The sequence below is a fragment of the Pristiophorus japonicus genome, chromosome 23, assembly GCF_044704955.1.
Source record: "Pristiophorus japonicus isolate sPriJap1 chromosome 23, sPriJap1.hap1, whole genome shotgun sequence".
NCBI lineage: Eukaryota > Metazoa > Chordata > Chondrichthyes > Pristiophoridae > Pristiophorus > Pristiophorus japonicus.
In genome coordinates, this window is record NC_091999.1 from 59,364,221 (window position 1) to 59,383,622 (window position 19,402).

Consider the following 19,402-nt stretch of genomic DNA (forward strand, 5'->3'; position numbering starts at 1 on the left):
AAAAGCTATTAAAATAGGAATACATGAAATAAACTACATCGGAATTTACATTTAGATTTGATTTACTGCCTCTGCTCCCGATCTCTGGCACCTCTGAGCTTGAGCATTCATGAACTGGCCCTGCTCAAACCATAACCACAAGGATATCGGTGCATAGTTCTGCCTGTGACCACAAGGCTGTGTCACTGCCACACACACATACCGTTTCCTTGTTTCACATCTCCATACAAACACCATCATCCACACATCCCCTTTCTACACAATTGCAGCAGACATGAGCAAGGACATGAGGCTTATTAAAAGACACATTTCATTACAGCAAAGGTTACACTGGGAGACATGTTCAGTTATCTTCCATTACAGGCAAAATGCCGGGCAAACCAGCAGCACACTGGCACCTGAGCACTGTCTCATCGGCCTACAGGCTTTTCTTAAATATATTTTCTGCCTGGATATAAACTTAAACCAGCTTTGCAGACGTGATGCTCTATTCACACATAGAAGGTGAGAGAGGTGCAGTGGGGAACATACTAAGTCCAGTAGCTGAAAGTGATTCACAGACTGGGTTTTATGTTTAGTGATCCCGGGCCTGTTACCAATACCAGCAAAGATGAAGCCCATGGAATAAAACGGACAGTGGATACTGTCTCACTGTAAGCGATTCAGAATGAGAAGCTTTAACAACAGCTGATGTTTCACAAAGGGAGACCTCAACAGACCAAAGGACATTGGAGGCGTTTAATGGGCTGTTTGTGTCACTGGGCTACAGGAGGCTATTTGTGACAGAAGGAAAGCTGCTCACAGCAAACAAACAGTTTACCTGCCAGTCCAGGCCCACTCTGACCCCCACCTTCTCTCTATCACTATTGATGGACACTGCTGCAGTAATTGCTCCTTTGACTTTTCCTCTCTTCTCCCTCCTTCACCCTTAATACACGACCCAACACAATCTCCCTCCCCCGACATCCTCACTGTGCTGGAGTCCACGCCAGTCTCCCCATCTGCTCCTTGTTCTCTCCCTGGATCCTGAAACTACAGTCTGCATCCCAAGGTACTTAAGGAAGTGGCCCGAGAAATAGTGGATGCATTGCTCATCATTTTCCAACAGTCTATCGACTCGGTATCAGTTCCTATGAACTGGAGGGTGGCTAATATAACACCACTTTTTAAAAAAGGGGGGAGAGGAAAACGGGTAATTATAGACTGGTTAGCCTGACATCGGTCGTGGGGAAAATGTTGGAATCAATTATTAAAGATGAAATAGCAGCGCATTTGGAAAGCAGTGACGGGATCGGTCCAAGTCAGCATGGATTTATGAAAGGGAAATCATGCTTGTCAAATCTTCGAGAATTGTTTGAGGATGTAACTAGTCGAGTGGACAAGGGTGAACCAGTGGATGTGGTGTATTTGGACTTTCAAAACTTTTTTGACAAGGTCCCACACAAGAGATTGGTGTGCAAAATTAAAGCACATGGTATTAGGGTTAAAGTATGGATGTGGATAGAGAACTGGTTGGCAGACAGGAAGCATAAAGTCTGGATAAACGGGTACTTTTCAGAATGGCAGGCAGTTACTCGTGAGGTGCCGCATGGCTCAGTGCTGGGACCCCAGCTATTTACAATATACATCAATGATTTAGATGAAGGAATGGAGTGTAATATCTCCAAGTTTGCAGATGATACTAAGCTGGATCGCGGTGTGAGCTGTGAGGAGGATGCTAAGAGGCTGCAGGGTGACTTGGACAGGCAAATGAATGGCAGATGAAGTATAATGTGGATAAATGTGAGGTTATCCACTTGATGGCTAAAACATGAAGACAGAATATTATCTGAATGGCGACAGATTAAGAAAAGGGGAGTTGCAATGGGACAAGGGTGTCATGGTACATCAGTCATTGCAAGTTGGCTTGCAGGTACAGCAGGTGGTGAAAAAGGCAAATGGTAAGTTGGCCTTCATTGCAAGCGGATTTGAGTATAGAAGCAGGGAGGTCTTACTGCAGTTGTGCATGGCCTTCGTGAGGCCTCAACTGGAATTTTGTGCTCAGTTTTGGTCTCTTAATCTGAAGAAGGACATTCTTGCTATTGAGGGAGTGCAGCAAAGGTTCACGTGACTGATTCCAGGGTCGGCAGGACTGACCTATGATGAGAGACTCGATCGACTGGGCCTGTATTCACTGGAGTTTAGAAGAATGAGAGGGGATCTCATAGAAACATATAAGATTCTGATGGCACTGGACAGGTTCGATGCAGGAAGAATGTTCCCGATGTTGAGAAAGTCCAGAACCAGGGGACATAGTCTAAGGATAAGAGGTAAGCCATTTAGGACCGAGATGAGGAGAAACTTCTTCACTCAAAGTTGTTAACCTGTGGAATTCTCTGCCGCAGAGAGTTGTTGATGCCAGTTCGTTACATATATTCAAGGGTGGGTTAGATATGGCCCTTACCTCTAAAGGGATCAAGTGGTATGGAGAGAAAGCAGGAAAGAGGTACTGAGGTGAATGATCAGCCATGATCTTATTGAATGGTGGTGCAGGCTCGAAGGGCCGAATGGCCTATTCCTGCACCTATTTTCTATGTTTCTATATTTCTAACTAACTCTTCCCCCTCCTGAAGTCTCGAGGCTCTAAAACTGAAGCTTGGTGGCCCTCAGTCGCTACTCCTTGATTTACCTCCCCTTCTCTCCTCCTCTTTCCGCCTTGGTTGTGTTCCACATTCTGGGCCTTGGGCCTTCCCTGTGGATTCTCAGTATGAACAGGGTGTGTGTGTTGAGACAGGATGTCCCAGCTCTCCACCTTGAAAGGGACAAGGAGAGGACCAGCTTGGCTGAATGGCCCTGCTTAGTGACATCACTGCAGCGCCTAGCAACCACCCTTCCTGAGCCCTGCTCATTATGGGCTGGGTTGAGCTCAGTGCTGTCACAGGAAGGGCAACAGGAGCAGGATTCGAGCCGTGTGGAGCCCAGGATTAATGGGGAGAGGTACAGGATCAATTTATACCTTATTGAGTGAGAAATGTCAGTGTCCCAGACACTCCCTGTCCCTCAGTATCTGTGTCGAGGAGCGACCGATGGGTTCAATCTGTATCTAACCCATGCTGTGCCCGACTGGAGAGTGTTTGATGCTGGCACGAGGTGCTCAGCTCAATGAACACAACATTTTACCCAAAGATGATCAGATAAACCCATCAGCTTCTCCCCTGGACACAGGCCCTGAAGGACCGGGAGTGTGTCTAATAATTTAGCTGGTGCCCTTGATTAAATTTAAGCACCTCACATCTCTTTTTAAAAATTTGTTCAGGGGATGTGTGTCTCGTCTCTCACCTCTCATTCTTCTAAACGCTGGAGAATATAGGCCTGGTCTACTCAATCTCTCATAGGACAATCCCCCCATCCCAGCAATCAGAGTGGTGAATCTTCATTGCACTCCCTCTATAGCAAGTTTATCTTTCCTTCGGTAAGGAGACCAAAACTGCACACAATACTCCAGGTGTGGTCTCACCAGGGCCCTGTATAATTGCAGTAAGACGTAAATATTCAAATCCTCTTTTAATAAAGGCCAATAAACCTATTGAGTTCTTAATTGCTTGCTGCACCTGCATATTAACTTTTAGCGATTTGTGTACAAGAACACCCACGTCCCTCTGAACAGAATGTTTCCCAAACTCTCACCATTTAAAAAAAATACTCTGCCTTTCTATTTTTACTATAAGTGTCTAACTTAACATTTCTTCACATTATATTTTATTTTCCATGTTCTTGCCCACTCACTGAGCCTGTACATATCCGTTTGAAACCTCTTTTCATCCTCCTCACACTTACATCCCCAACGAGCTTTGTAGCCTCAGCAGACTTCGATATATGACATTTGGTCCCTTCATCCAAATTATTGATATAGATTGTGAATAGCTGGGGCCCAAGCACCGATTCTTGCAGCACCCCACCAGTTACAGCCTGCCAACCCGAAAATCACCCGTTTATTCCTACTCTCTGTTTTCTGTCAATTAACCAATCCTTAATCCTTGCTCGTATAATAATCTCTTGTGAGGCACCTCATCGAATGCCTTCTGTAAATCTAAATACACGTCTGTTCCTATGGGATTCTCACAGCCTCTTTGTCTGACTGGCTCTCTCTTTCCCATCATTTCGGTCTGTCCCTGTCTTTGCCTGTCTCTGTTAGTCCCTGCCTGTAAGCTGAGAAGTATTTCCATCATGTTCTGTTTTAATCTCTATCGCTCTCTCTCTATCTGTCTCTCTCCTTGTCACTGTCTTTATCATTGTCTTTCTCTCACTCTTTCCCTCTCTCTCTCAATAGATCACACACACACACATCTCTGTATATGTATATATTTGATTCTTTTTCGCACTCAGTCTGCCTCTCCTTCTCAGTCTCACACTTTCTGTCTCTCGTTGTCTCTATCTCGCTGTCTGTCTCTCCCTGTTTGTCGGTTTGTCTCTGTCTCTCAATGTGTCTGTCGACTTCTCATGGTGTCCAGATCTGTTCACAGTGGCTCGATTCCTGCTCTGACAGAACTGGTACCCGTCAGTTCCTCGTTAGTATACTGGTGAGTATCCCTGCCTGTCACGCGAGAGACCGGGTTTCAAATCCCCAACGGGAAGGCAGTTGTTTCAAGATGTCGAATTTTACTTCTGTTTCTTGGAAGAGATGCATATTAAAAAGTTCCAAGCAATATCGGACTGTAAAAATACAGGTAGATGAGATTGCCTCGTCCAGATTTTTAGCCAACGGAGAATTTTTCAGGAGTCTTTGGCCGTCTGCTGCACAGAGATGGATGACTGAGTTTTTTCTGAGTAAAGTTTAAAAAGGCAGCGACGCAGTAGTCGTGGCCGAGTGGTTAAGGCGATGGACTAGAAATCCATTGGGTTATCCCGCGCAGGTTCGAATCCTGCCCACTACGATTCTCAGCATTTTTCATTCCATTTCACAATTTCACCGGTTCTCTGCCAAACTGATCCTGAGATAGATGGAATAACATCCCACACCTTTCAACTTTGACATGTTTTTCTCATTTTTATTAATCTGCAATATTCACGATACATCCGTTTCAAAAATCGCATACATCAGTCAAAGTTGCGACAGTGATTCAGCCTGTCTATCCCTCGAGATGTCTGAGGCATCTGTGCATGCCCGTTGGTGCGTGCAAATTTTTGGTTATGTGTGTGTGTGTCTCTGTGTCTGTCTATCTCTTTCTATGTCTCTGTGTATGTGCAACTGTCACTGGAAATCATCACTATTAATTTGGTATGTTCTGGAACTTATAAAAAAGACTTGGGGAAAATAATACGGTTGTGAACTTTTGTATCGGCTTTGGTTCAGTGGCCGCATTCTCGACTGAATCGGGAGTTTGTTTGTTCAAGTCGCCTGAGACTTGAGCATATCATCTTGGCTAACACTCAAGTGCAGCACTTGGGGAATTTTACATTGTTGAAGCTGTTGACTTTCGGATGAAATGTTAAATTGAAGCACCATCTGCACCCTCGGGTGGGTATGAAAGTTTCCAGTGCATTACTCGAAAAAGAATAGGAGAGTTGCCCCCGTGTCAATATTGCTAAAAATGTTCGTAAATGCTCACTGAAAGCCGATGTGCATGTGTTTGTATGTGGGGTTGGGGTTGAAGCCCAGATTCTCACAGAGACAGAATCCCGGTTCTCACAGGACCAGAATAGCCGAGTGGTTGAGGCGTTGGCCTTAAATTCAATGGGCTTGTCCCGCGTGGGTTCGTCCCCCACTCCTGGTATCTTTTTAATTTAACACGGATTTCCTCCCATTCTGATCAGTGAGACCGGATTTTCATCGGTTGAATCAGCAATTTTCTGTAACAATGTGACACTCTGAACCGATAATGAAATGAAATTGTGAAATGTATCTGTGTCGCTCGGTTTCTGCCTCTCTCTCTCTTCAGAGAGTTTTGTATGTTTGAGTCTTTGTCTCTCTCAGTCTGACACACTCTGTCTGTCCCTGTTTCTCTGTTTGTCTCTGTCTCTCAATCTGTCTCTTTCTCACGGTGCCACGTCTGTTCCAATAGGATTCTCTCAGACTCTGTGTCTGACTGGCTCTCTCTTTCCCATCATTTCGGTCTGTCCATGTCTTTGCTTGTCTCTGTTATTCCCTGCCTGTAAGCTGAGAAGTATTTCCATCATTTTCTGTTTTAGTCTCTATCGCTCTCTCTCTATTTCTCTCTCTCCGCGTCACTGTCTTTATCATTGTCTTTCTCTCACTCTTTCCCTCTCTCTCTTAATAGATCACACACACACATCTCTGTATATGTACATATTTGAGTCTTGTCCTCACTCAGTCTGCCTCTCCTTCTCAGTCTCACACTTTCTGTCTCTCGTTGTCTCTATCTCGCTGTCTGTCTCTCCCTGTTTGTCGGTTTGTCTCTGTCTCTCAATGTGTCTGTCGACTTCTCCTGGTGTCCAGTTCTGTTCACAGTGACTCGATTCCTGCTCTGACAGAACTGGGACCCGTCAGTTCCTCGTTAGTATAGTGGTGAGTATCCCCACCTGTCACGTCGGGGACGCGGGTTCAATTCCCCCACTGGGAGGTAGTTGTTTCAAAATGTAGAATTTTACTTCTGTTTCTTGGAAGAGATGCATATCAAAAAGTTCTCGAGCAATATCGAACTGTAAAAATACAGGTAGATGAGATTGCCTCGTCCAGATTTTTAGCAAACGGAGAATTTTTCAGGAGTCTTTGGCCGTCTGCTGCACAGAGATGGATGACTGAGTTTTTTTCTGAGTAACGTTTAAAAAGACAGCGACACAGTAGTCGTGGCCGAGTGGTTAAGGCGATGGACTAGAATTCCATTGGGTTATCCCGCGCAGGTTCGAATCCTGCCGACTACGTTTCTCAGCATTTTTCATTCCATTTCACAATTTAACCGGTTCTCTGCCAAACTGATCCTGAGATAGATGGAATAACGTCCCACACCTTTCAACTTAGATATTTTTTTCTCATTTTTATTAATCTGCAATATTCACGATACATCCGTTTCAAAAATCGCAAACATCAGTCAAAGTTGCGACAGTGATTCAGCCTGTCTATCCCTCGCGATGTCTGAGGCATCTATGCATGCCCGTTGGTGCGTGCAAATTTTTGGTTATGTGTGTGTGTGTCTCTGTGTCTGTCTATCTCTTTATATGTCTCTGTGTATGTGCAACTGTCTGTGGAAATCATCACTATTAATTTGGTATGTCCTGGAACATATAAAAAAGACTTGGGTAAAATAATACCGTTGTGAACTTTTGTATCGGCTTTGGTTCAGTGGCCGCATTCTCGACTGAATCGGGAGTTTGTCTGTTCAAGTCGCACTCCTGAGACTTGAGCATATCATCTTGGCGAACACTCAAGTGCAGCACTTGGGGAATTTTGCAATGCTGAAGCTGTTGACTTTCGGATGAAATGTTAAATTGAAGCTCCGTCTGCACCCTCGGGTGGATATGAAAGTTTCCAGTGCATTACTCGAAAAAGAATAGGAGAGTTGCCCCCGTGTCAATATTACTAAAAATGTTCGTAAATGCTCACTGAAAGCCGATGTGCATCTGTTTGTATGTGGTGCTGGGGTCGAAGCCCAGATTCTCACAGAGACAGAATCCAGGTTCGCACAGGACCAGAATAGCCGAGTGGTAGCGGCGTTGCCTTTAAAACTCAATGGGTTTGTCCCGCGTGGGTTCGTCCCCCACTCCTGGTATCTGTTTAATTTAACACGGATTTCCTCCCATTCTGATCAATGAGACCGGATTTTCATCGGTTGAATCAGCAATTTTCTGTAACAATGTGACACTCTGAACCGATAATGAAATGAAATTGTGAAATGTGTCTGTGTCGCTCGGTTTCAGCCTCTCTCTCTCTCTTAAGAGAGTTTTGTATGTTTGAGTCTTTGTCTCTCTCAGTCTGACATACTCTGTCTGTCCCTGTTTCTCTGTTTGTCTTTGTCTCTCAATCTGTCTCTTTCTCACGGTGCCACGTCTGGTCCAATGGGATTCTCTCAGACTCTTTGTCTGACTGGCTCTCTCTTTCCCATCATTTCGGTCTGTCCATGTCTTTGCCTGTCTCTGTTAGTCCCTGCCTGTAAGCTGAGAAGTATTTCCATCATTTTCTGTTTTAGTCTCTATCGCTCTCTCTCTATCTGTCTCTCTCCTTGTCACTGTCTTTATCATTGTCTTTCTCTCACTCTTTCCCTCTCTCCCTTAATAGATCACACACACATCTCTGTATATGTATATATTTGAGTCTTTTTCTCGCTCAGTCTGCCTCTCCTTCTCAGTCTCACACTTTCTGTCTCTCGTTGTCTCTATCTCGCTGTCTGTCTCTCCCTGTTTGTCGGTTTGTCTCTGTCTCTCAATGTGTCTGTCGACTTCTCATGCTGTCCAGTTCTGTTCACAGTGACTCGATTCCTGCTCTGGCAGAACTGGTACCCGTCAGATCCTCGTTAGTATAGTGGTGAGTATCCCTGCCTGTCACGCGGGAGACTGGGGTTCAATTCCCCGACGGGGGGGGCAGTTGTTTCAAGATGTCGAATTTTACTTCTGTTTCTTGGAAGAGATGCCTATTAAAAAGTTGCAGAGCAATATGGAACTGTCAAAAAAACAGGTGGATGAGATTGTCTCGTCCAGATTTTTAGCAAATGGAGAATTTTTCAGGAGTCTTTGCCCGTCTGCTGCACAGAGATGGATGACTGAGTTTTTTCTGAGTAAAGTTTAAAAAGGCAGCGACGCAGTAGTCGTGGCCGAGTGGTTAAGGCGATGGACTAGAAATCCATTGGGTTATCCCGCGCAGGTTCGAATCCTGCCGACTACGATTCTCAGCATTTTTCATTCCATTTCACAATTTAACCGGTTCTCTGCCAAACTGATCCTGAGATAGATGGAATAACGTCCCACACCTTTCAACTTTGACATTTTTTTCTCATTTTTATTAATCTGCACTATTCACGATACATCCATTTCAAAAATCGCAAACATCAGTCAAAGTTGCGACAGTGATTCAGCCTATCTATCCCTCGAGATGTCTGAGGCATCTGTGCATGCCTGTTGGTGCGTGCAAATTTTTGGTTATGTGTGTGTGGGTCTCTGTGTCTGTCTATCTATTTATATGTCTCTGTGTATGTGCAACTGTCACTGGAAATCATCACCATGAATTTGGTATGTCCTGGAACTTATAAAAACGACTTGGGGAAAATAATACGGTTGTGAACTTTTGTATCGGCTTTGGTTCAGTGGCCGCATTCTCGACTGAATCGGGAGTTTGTCTGTTCAAGTCGCACTCCTGAGACTTGAGCATATCATCTTGGCTAACACTCAAGTGCAGCACTTGGGGAATTTTGTAATGTTGAAGCTGTTGACTTTCGGATGAAATGTTAAATTGAAGCTCCGTCTGCACCCTCGGGTGGATATGAAAGTTTCCAGTGCATTACTCGAAAAAGAATAGGAGAGTTGCCCCCGTGTCAATATTACTAAAAATGTTCGTAAATGCTCACTGAAAGCCGATGTGCATGTGTTTGTATGTGGGGTTGGGATTGAAGCCCAGATTCTCACAGAGACAGAATCCAGGGTCTCACAGGACCAGAGTAGCCGAGTGGTTGAGGCGTTGGCCTTAAAACTCAATGGGTTTGTCCCGCGTGGGTTCGTCCCCCACTCCTGGTGTCTCTTTAATTTAACACGGATTTCCTCCCATTCTGATCAGTGAGACCGGATTTTCATCGGTTGAATCAGCAATTTTCTGTAACAATGTGACACTCTGAACCGATAATGAAATGAAATTGTGAAATGTATCTGTGTTGCTCGGTTTCTGCCTCTCTCTCTCTCTTCAGAGAGTTTTGTATGTTTGAGTCTTTGTCTCTCTCAGTCTGACTCACTCTGTCTGTCCCTGTTTCTCTGTTTGTCTTTGTCTCTCAATCTGTCTCTTTCTCACGGTGCCACGTCTGGTCCAATGGGATTCTCTTTGACTCTTTGTGTGACTGGCTCTCTCTTTCCCATCATTTCGGTCTGTCCATGTCTTTGCTTGTCTCTGTTAGTCCCTGCCTGTAAGCTGAGAAGTATTTCCATCATTTTCTGTTTTAGTCTCTATCGCTCTCTCTCTATCTGTCTCTCTCCTTGTCACTGTCTTTATCATTGTCTTTCTCTCACTCTTTCCCTCTCTCTCTTAATAGATCACACACACACATCTCTGTATATGTATATATTTGAGTCTTTTTCTCACTCAGTCTGCCTCTCCTTCTCAGTCTCACACTTTCTGTCTCTCGTTGTCTCTATCTCGCTGTCTGTCTCTCCCTGTTTGTCGGTTTGTCTCTGTCTCTCAATGTGTCTGTCGACTTCTCCTGGTGTCCAGTTCTGTTCACAGTGACTCGATTCCTGCTCTGACAGAACTGGTACCCGTCAGTTCCTCGTTAGTATAGTGGTGAGTATCCCCGTCTGTCACGCGGGAGACCGGGGTTCAATTCCCCGACGGGGAGGCAGTTGTTTCAAGATGTCGAATTTTACTTCTGTTTCTTGGAAGAGATGCATATTAAAAAGTTCCAGAGCAATATGGAACTGTCAAAAAAACAGGTGGATGAGATTGTCTCGTCCAGATTTTTAGCAAATGGAGAATTTTTCAGGAGTCTTTGCCCGTCTGCTGCACAGAGATGGATGACTGAGTTTTTTCTGAGTAAAGTTTAAAAAGGCAGAGACACAGTAGTCGTGGTCGTGTGGTTACGGCGATGGACTAGAAATCCATTGGGTTATCGCGCGCAGGTTCGAATCCTGCCGACTACGATTCTCAGCATTTTTCATTCCATTTCACAATTTAACCGGTTCTCTGCCAAACTGATCCTGAGATAGATGGAATAACGTCCCACACCTTTCAACTTTGACATTTTTTTCTCATTTTTATTAATCTGCAATATTCACGATACATCCGTTTCAAAAATCGCAAACATCAGTCAAAGTTGCGACAGTGATTCAGCCTATCTATCCCTCGAGATGTCTGAGGCATCTGTGCATGCCTGTTGGTGCGTGCAAATTTTTGGTTATGTGTGTGTGGGTCTCTGTGTCTGTCTATCTATTTATATGTCTCTGTTTATGTGCAACTGACACTGGAAATCATCACCATGAATTTGGTATGTCCTGGAACTTATAAAAACGACTTGGGGAAAATAATACGGTTGTGAACTTTTGTATCGGCTTTGGTTCAGTGGCCGCATTCTCGACTGAATCGGGAGTTTGTCTGTTCAAGTCGCACTCCTGAGACTTGAGCATATCATCTTGGCTAACACTCAAGTGCAGCACTTGGGGAATTTTGTAATGTTGAAGCTGTTGACTTTCGGATGAAATGTTAAATTGAAGCTCCGTCTGCACCCTCGGGTGGGTATGAAAGTTTCCAGTGCATTACTCGAAAAAGAATAGGAGAGTTGCCCCCGTGTCAATATTACTAAAAATGTTCGTAAATGCTCACTGAAAGCCGATGTGCATGTGTTTGTATGTGGGGTTGGGGTTGAAGCCCAGATTCTCACAGAGACAGAATCCAGGTTCTCACAGGACCAGAATAGCCGAGTGGTTGAGGCGTTGGCCTTAAAACTCAATGGGTTTGTCCCGCGTGGGTTCGTCCCCCACTCCTGGTGTCTCTTTAATTTAACACGGATTTCCTCCCATTCTGATCAGTGAGACCGGATTTTCATCGGTTGAATCAGCAATTTTCTGTAACAATGTGACACTCTGAACCGATAATGAAATGAAATTGTGAAATGTATCTGTGTCGCTCGGTTTCTGCCTCTCTCTCTCTCTTCAGAGAGTTTTGTATGTTTGAGTCTTTGTCTCTCTCAGTCTGACTCACTCTGTCTGTCCCTGTTTCTCTGTTTGTCTTTGTCTCTCAATCTGTCTCTTTCTCACGGTGCCACGTCTGGTCCAATGGGATTCTCTCTGACTCTTTGTGTGACTGGCTCTCTCTTTCCCATCATTTCGGTCTGTCCATGTCTTTGCTTGTCTCTGTTAGTCCCTGCCTGTAAGCTGAGTAGTATTTCCATCATTTTCTGTTTTAGTCTCTATCGCTCTCTCTCTATCTGTCTCTCTCCTTGTCACTGTCTTTATCATTGTCTTTCTCTCACTCTTTCCCTCTCTCTCTTAATAGATCACACACACACACATCTCTGTATATGTATATATTTGAGTCTTTTTCTCACTCAGTCTGCCTCTCCTTCTCAGTCTCACACTTTCTGTCTCTCGTTGTCTCTATCTCGCTGTCTGTCTCTCCCTGTTTGTCGGTTTGTCTCTGTCTCTCAATGTGTCTGTCGACTTCTCCTGGTGTCCAGTTCTGTTCACAGTGACTCGATTCCTGCTCTGACAGAACTGGTACCCGTCAGTTCCTCGTTAGTATAGTGGTAAGTATCCCCGCCTGTCACGCGGGAGACCGGGGTTCAATTCCCCGACGGGGAGGCAGTTGTTTCAAGATGTCGAATTTTACTTCTGTTTCTTGGAAGAGATGCATATTAAAAAGTTCCAGAGCAATATGGAACTGTCAAAAAAACAGGTGGATGAGATTGTCTCGTCCAGATTTTTAGCAAATGGAGAATTTTTCAGGAGTCTTTGCCCGTCTGCTGCACAGAGATGGATGACTGAGTTTTTTCTGAGTAAAGTTTAAAAAGGCAGCGACACAGTAGTCGTGGCCGAGTGGTTAAGGCGATGGACTAGAAATCCATTGGGTTATCCCGCGCAGGTTCGAATCCTGCCGACTACGATTCTCAGCATTTTTCATTCCATTTCACAATTTAACCGGTTCTCTGCCAAACTGATCCTGAGATAGATGGAATAACGTCCCACACCTTTCAACTTTGACATTTTTTTCTCATTTTTATTAATCTGCAATATTCACGATACATCCGTTTCAAAAATCGCAAACATCAGTCAAAGTTGCGACAGTGATTCAGCCTATCTATCCCTCGAGATGTCTGAGGCATCTGTGCATGCCTGTTGGTGCGTGCAAATTTTTGGTTATGTGTGTGTGGGTCTCTGTGTCTGTCTATCTATTTATATGTCTCTGTTTATGTGCAACTGTCACTGGAAATCATCACCATGAATTTGGTATGTCCTGGAACTTATAAAAACGACTTGGGGAAAATAATAGGGTTGTGAACTTTTGTATCGGCTTTGGTTCAGTGGCCGCATTCTCGACTGAATCGGGAGTTTGTCTGTTCAAGTCGCACTCCTGAGACTTGAGCATATCATCTTGGCTAACACTCAAGTGCAGCACTTGGGGAATTTTGTAATGTTGAAGCTGTTGACTTTCGGATGAAATGTTAAATTGAAGCTCCGTCTGCACCCTCGGGTGGATATGAAAGTTTCCAGTGCATTACTCGGAAAAGAATAGGAGAGTTGCCCCCTTGACAATATTACTAAAAATGTTCGTAAATGCTCACTGAAAGCCGATGTGCATGTGTTTGTATGTGGGGTTGGGGTTGAAGCCCAGATTCTCACAGAGACAGAATCCAGGTTCTCACAGGACCAGAATAGCCGACTGGTTGAGGCGTTGGCCTTAAAACTCAATGGGTTTGTCCCGCGTGGGTTCGTCCCCCACTCCTGGTGTCTCTTTAATTTAACACGGATTTCCTCCCATTCTGATCAGTGAGACCGGATTTTCATCGGTTGAATCAGCAATTTTCTGTAACAATGTGACACTCTGAACCGATAATGAAATGAAATTGTGAAATGTATCTGTGTCGCTCGGTTTCTGCCTCTCTCTCTCTCTTCAGAGAGTTTTGTATGTTTGAGTCTTTGTCTCTCTCAGTCTGACTCACTCTGTCTGTTCCTGTTTCTCTGTTTGTCTTTGTCTCTCAATCTGTCTCTTTCTCACGGTGCCACGTCTGGTCCAATGGGATTCTCTCTGACTCTTTGTGTGACTGGCTCTCTCTTTCCCATCATTTCGGTCTGTCCATGTCTTTGCTTGTCTCTGTTAGTCCCTGCCTGTAAGCTGAGAAGTATTTCCATCATTTTCTGTTTTAGTCTCTATCGCTCTCTCTCTATCTGTCTCTCTCCTTGTCACTGTTTTTATCATTGTCTTTCTCTCACTCTTTCCCTCTCTCTCTTAATAGATCACACACACACATCTCTGTATATGTATATATTTGAGTCTTTTTCTCACTCAGTCTGCCTCTCCTTCTCAGTCTCACACTTTCTGTCTCTCGTTGTCTCTATCTCGCTGTCTGTCTCTCCCTGTTTGTCGGTTTGTCTCTGTCTCTCAATGTGTCTGTCGACTTCTCCTGGTGTCCAGTTCTGTTCATAGTGACTCGATTCCTGCTCTGACAGAACTGGTATCCGTCAGTTCCTCGTTAGTATAGTGGTGAGTATCCCCGCCTGTCACGCGGGAGACCGGGGTTCAATTCCCCGACGGGGAGGCAGTTGTTTCAAGATGTCGAATTTTACTTCTGTTTCTTGGAAGAGATGCATATTAAAAAGTTCCAGAGCAATATGGAACTGTCAAAAAAACAGGTGGATGATATTGTCTCGTCCAGATTTTTAGCAAATGGAGAATTTTTCAGGAGTCTTTGGCCGTCTGCTGCACAGAGATGGATGACTGAGTTTTTTCTGAGTAAAGTTTAAAAAGGCAGCGACACAGTAGTCGTGGCCGAGTGGTTAAGGCGATGGACTAGAAATCCATTGGGTTATCCCGCGCAGGTTCGAATCCTGCCGACTACGATTCTCAGCATTTTTCATTCCATTTCACAATTTAACCGGTTCTCTGCCAAACTGATCCTGAGATAGATGGAATAACGTCCCACACCTTTCAACTTTGACATTTTTTTCTCATTTTTATTAATCTGCAATATTCACGATACATCCGTTTCAAAAATCGCAAACATCAGTCAAAGTTGCGACAGTGATTCAGCCTATCTATCCCTCGAGATGTCTGAGGCATATGTGCATGCCTGTTGGTGCGTGCAAATTTTTGGTTATGTGTGTGTGGGTCTCTGTGTCTATCTATCTATTTATATGTCTCTGTGTATGTGCAACTGTCACTGGAAATCATCACCATGAATTTGGTATGTCCTGGAACTTATAAAAACGACTTGGGGAAAATAATACGGTTGTGAACTTTTGTATCGGCTTTGGTTCAGTGGCCGCATTCTCGACTGAATCGGGAGTTTGTCTGTTCAAGTCGCACTCCTGAGACTTGAGCATATCATCTTGGCTAACACTCAAGTGCAGCACTTGGGGAATTTTGTAATGTTGAAGCTGTTGACTTTCGGATGAAATGTTAAATTGAAGCTCCGTCTGCACCCTCGGGTGGATATGAAAGTTTCCAGTGCATTACTCGAAAAAGAATAGGAGAGTTGCCCCCGTGTCAATATTACTAAAAATGTTCGTAAATGCTCACTGAAAGCCGATGTGCATGTGTTTGTATGTGGGGTTGGGGTTGAAGCCCAGATTCTCACAGAGACAGAATCCAGGTTCTCACAGGACCAGAATAGCCGAGTGGTTGAGGCGTTGGCCTTAAAACTCAATGGGTTTGTCCCGCGTGGGTTCGTCCCCCACTCCTGGTGTCTCTTTAATTTAACACGGATTTCCTCCCATTCTGATCAGTGAGACCGGATTTTCATCGGTTGAATCAGCAATTTTCTGTAACAATGTGACACTCTGAACCGATAATGAAATGAAATTGTGAAATGTATCTGTGTCGCTCGGTTTCTGCCTCTCTCTCTCGCTTCAGAGAGTTTTGTATGTTTGAGTCTTTGTCTCTCTCAGTCTGACTCACTCTGTCTGTCCCTGTTTCTCTGTTTGTCTTTGTCTCTCAATCTGTCTCTTTCTCACGGTGCCACGTCTGGTCCAATGGGATTCTCTCTGACTCTTTGTGTGACTGGCTCTCTCTTTCCCATCATTTCGGTCTGTCCATGTCTTTGCTTGTCTCTGTTAGTCCCTGCCTGTAAGCTGAGAAGTATTTCCATCATTTTCTGTTTTAGTCTCTATCGCTCTCTCTCTATCTGTCTCTCTCCTTGTCACTGTCTTTATCATTGTCTTTCTCTCACTCTTTCCCTCTCTCTCTTAATAGATCACACACACACATCTCTGTATATGTATATGTTTGAGTCTTTTTCTCACTCAGTCTGCCTCTCCTTCTCAGTCTCACACTTTCTGTCTCTCGTTGTCTCTATCTCGCTGTCTGTCTCTCCCTGTTTGTCGGTTTGTCTCTGTCTCTCAATGTGTCTGTCGACTTCTCCTGGTGTCCAGTTCTGTTCACAGTGACTCGATTCCTGCTCTGACAGAACTGGTACCCGTCAGTTCCTCGTTAGTATAGTGGTGAGTATCCACGCTGGAGACCGGGGTTCAATTCCCCGACGGGGAGGCAGTTGTTTCAAGATGTCGAATTTTACTTCTGTTTCTTGGAAGAGATGCATATTAAAAAGTTCCAGAGCAATATGGAACTGTCAAAAAAACAGGTGGATGATATTGTCTCGTCCAGATTTTTAGCAAATGGAGAATTTTTCAGGAGTCTTTGGCCGTCTGCTGCACAGAGATGGATGACTGAGTTTTTTCTGAGTAAAGTTTAAAAAGGCAGCGACACAGTAGTCGTGGCCGAGTGGTTAAGGCGATGGACTAGAAATCCATTGGGTTATCCCGCGCAGGTTCGAATCCTGCCGACTACGATTCTCAGCATTTTTCATTCCATTTCACAATTTAACCGGTTCTCTGCCAAACTGATCCTGAGATAGATGGAATAACGTCCCACACCTTTCAACTTTGACATTTTTTTCTCATTTTTATTAATCTGCAATATTCACGATACATCCGTTTCAAAAATCGCAAACATCAGTCAAAGTTGCGACAGTGATTCAGCCTATCTATCCCTCGAGATGTCTGAGGCATATGTGCATGCCTGTTGGTGCGTGCAAATTTTTGGTTATGTGTGTGTGGGTCTCTGTGTCTATCTATCTATTTATATGTCTCTGTGTATGTGCAACTGTCACTGGAAATCATCACCATGAATTTGGTATGTCCTGGAACTTATAAAAACGACTTGGGGAAAATAATACGGTTGTGAACTTTTGTATCGGCTTTGGTTCAGTGGCCGCATTCTCGACTGAATCGGGAGTTTGTCTGTTCAAGTCGCACTCCTGAGACTTGAGCATATCATCTTGGCTAACACTCAAGTGCAGCACTTGGGGAATTTTGTAATGTTGAAGCTGTTGACTTTCGGATGAAATGTTAAATTGAAGCTCCGTCTGCACCCTCGGGTGGATATGAAAGTTTCCAGTGCATTACTCGAAAAAGAATAGGAGAGTTGCCCCCGTGTCAATATTACTAAAAATGTTCGTAAATGCTCACTGAAAGCCGATGTGCATGTGTTTGTATGTGGGGTTGGGGTTGAAGCCCAGATTCTCACAGAGACAGAATCCAGGTTCTCACAGGACCAGAATAGCCGAGTGGTTGAGGCGTTGGCCTTAAAACTCAATGGGTTTGTCCCGCGTGGGTTCGTCCCCCACTCCTGGTGTCTCTTTAATTTAACACGGATTTCCTCCCATTCTGATCAGTGAGACCGGATTTTCATCGGTTGAATCAGCAATTTTCTGTAACAATGTGACACTCTGAACCGATAATGAAATGAAATTGTGAAATGTATCTGTGTCGCTCGGTTTCTGCCTCTCTCTCTCTCTTCAGAGAGTTTTGTATGTTTGAGTCTTTGTCTCTCTCAGTCTGACTCACTCTGTCTGTCCCTGTTTCTCTGTTTGTCTTTGTCTCTCAATCTGTCTCTTTCTCACGGTGCCACGTCTGGTCCAATGGGATTCTCTCTGACTCTTTGTGTGACTGGCTCTCTCTTTCCCATCATTTCGGTCTGTCCATGTCTTTGCTTGTCTCTGTTAGTCCCTGCCTGTAAGCTGAGTAGTATTTCCATCATTTTCTGTTTTAGTCTCTATCGCTCTCTCTCTATCTGTCTCTCTCCATGTCACTGTCTTTATCATTGTCTTTCTCTCACTCTTTCCCTCTCTCTCTTAATAGATCACACACACACATCTCTGTATATGTATATATTTGAGTCTTTTTCTCACTCAGTCTGCCTCTCCTTCTCAGTCTCACACTTTTGTCTCTCGTTGTCTCTATCTCGCTGTCTGTCTCTCCCTGTTTGTCGGTTTCTCTCTGTCTCTCAATGTGTCTGTCGTTTTCTCCTGGTATCCAGTTCTGTTCACAGTGACTCGATTCCTGCTCTGACAGAACTGGTACCCGTCAGTTCCTCGTTAGTATAGTGGTGAGTATCCCTGCCTGTCACGCGGGAGACCGGGGTTCAATTCCCCGACGGGGAGGCAGTTGTTTCAAGATGTCGAATTTTACTTCTGTTTCTTGGAAGAGATGCATATTAAAAAGTTCCAGAGCAATATGGAACTGTCAAAAAAACAGCTGGATGAGATTGTCTCGTCCAGATTTTTAGCAAATGGAGAATTATTCAGGAGTCTTTGCCCGTCTGCTGCACAGAGATGGATGACTGAGTTTTTTCTGAGTAAAGTTTAAAAAGGCAGCGACACAGTAGTCGTGGCCGAGTGGTTAAGGCGATGGACTAGAAATCCATTGGGTTATCCCGAGCAGGTTCGAATCCTGCCGACTACGATTCTCAGCATTTTTCATTCCATTTCACAATTTAACCGGTTCTCTGCCAAACTGATCCTGAGATAGATGGAATAACGTCCCACACCTTTCAACTTTGACATTTTTTTCTCATTTTTATTAATCTGCAATATTCACGATACATCCGTTTCAAAAATCGCAAACATCAGTCAAAGTTGCGACAGTGATTCAGCCTATCTATCCCTCGAGATGTCTGAGGCATCTGTGCATGCCTGTTGGTGCGTGCAAATTTTTGGTTATGTGTGTGTGGGTCTCTGTGTCTGTCTATCTATGTATATGTCTCTGTGTATGTGCAAATGTCACTGGAAATCATCACCATGAATTTGGTATGTCCTGGAACTTATAAAAACGACTTGGGGAAAATAATACGGTTGTGAACTTTTGTATGGCTTTGGTTCAGTGGCCGCATTCTCGACTGAATCGGGAGTTTGTCTGTTCAAGTCGCACTCCTGAGACTTGAGCATATCATCTTGGCTAACACTCAAGTGCAGCACTTGGGGAATTTTGTAATGTTGAAGCTGTTGACTTTCGGATGAAATGTTAAATTGAAGCTCCGTCTGCACCCTCGGGTGGATATGAAAGTTTCCAGTGCATTACTCGAAAAAGAATAGGAGAGTTGCCCCCGTGTCAATATTACTAAAAATGTTCATAAATGCTCACTGAAAGCCGATGTGCATGTGTTTGTATGTGGGGTTGGGGTTGAAGCCCAGATTCTCACAGAGACAGAATCCAGGTTCTCACAGGACCAGAATAGCCGAGTGGTTGAGGCGTTGGCCTTAAAACTCAATGGGTTTGTCCCGCG

General features: G+C 44.3%; 11 non-coding genes across 11 annotated transcripts; all 11 read left to right on the forward strand.

The window, feature by feature from the left end:
• Nucleotides 1-4,832: 4,832 nt before the first annotated feature.
• On the forward strand, nucleotides 4,833-4,913 carry trnas-aga (transfer RNA serine (anticodon AGA)). The gene has a single exon. It is a non-coding gene; the product is annotated as a tRNA-Ser (tRNA).
• Nucleotides 4,914-6,780: 1,867 nt separating this feature from the next.
• trnas-aga (transfer RNA serine (anticodon AGA)) lies at nucleotides 6,781-6,861 on the forward strand. Its single transcript has one exon. It is a non-coding gene; the product is annotated as a tRNA-Ser (tRNA).
• Nucleotides 6,862-8,734: 1,873 nt separating this feature from the next.
• On the forward strand, nucleotides 8,735-8,815 carry trnas-aga (transfer RNA serine (anticodon AGA)). Its single transcript has one exon. It is a non-coding gene; the product is annotated as a tRNA-Ser (tRNA).
• Nucleotides 8,816-10,397: 1,582 nt separating this feature from the next.
• On the forward strand, nucleotides 10,398-10,469 carry trnad-guc (transfer RNA aspartic acid (anticodon GUC)). The gene has a single exon. It is a non-coding gene; the product is annotated as a tRNA-Asp (tRNA).
• Nucleotides 10,470-12,354: 1,885 nt separating this feature from the next.
• On the forward strand, nucleotides 12,355-12,426 carry trnad-guc (transfer RNA aspartic acid (anticodon GUC)). The gene has a single exon. It is a non-coding gene; the product is annotated as a tRNA-Asp (tRNA).
• A 220-nt stretch (nucleotides 12,427-12,646) lies between these two features.
• trnas-aga (transfer RNA serine (anticodon AGA)) lies at nucleotides 12,647-12,727 on the forward strand. The gene has a single exon. It is a non-coding gene; the product is annotated as a tRNA-Ser (tRNA).
• Nucleotides 12,728-14,309: 1,582 nt separating this feature from the next.
• On the forward strand, nucleotides 14,310-14,381 carry trnad-guc (transfer RNA aspartic acid (anticodon GUC)). The gene has a single exon. It is a non-coding gene; the product is annotated as a tRNA-Asp (tRNA).
• A 220-nt stretch (nucleotides 14,382-14,601) lies between these two features.
• Nucleotides 14,602-14,682, forward strand: trnas-aga (transfer RNA serine (anticodon AGA)). The gene has a single exon. It is a non-coding gene; the product is annotated as a tRNA-Ser (tRNA).
• A 1,865-nt stretch (nucleotides 14,683-16,547) lies between these two features.
• Nucleotides 16,548-16,628, forward strand: trnas-aga (transfer RNA serine (anticodon AGA)). Its single transcript has one exon. It is a non-coding gene; the product is annotated as a tRNA-Ser (tRNA).
• A 1,581-nt stretch (nucleotides 16,629-18,209) lies between these two features.
• On the forward strand, nucleotides 18,210-18,281 carry trnad-guc (transfer RNA aspartic acid (anticodon GUC)). Its single transcript has one exon. It is a non-coding gene; the product is annotated as a tRNA-Asp (tRNA).
• A 220-nt stretch (nucleotides 18,282-18,501) lies between these two features.
• On the forward strand, nucleotides 18,502-18,582 carry trnas-aga (transfer RNA serine (anticodon AGA)). Its single transcript has one exon. It is a non-coding gene; the product is annotated as a tRNA-Ser (tRNA).
• The last annotated feature ends 820 nt before the right edge of the window (nucleotides 18,583-19,402 follow it).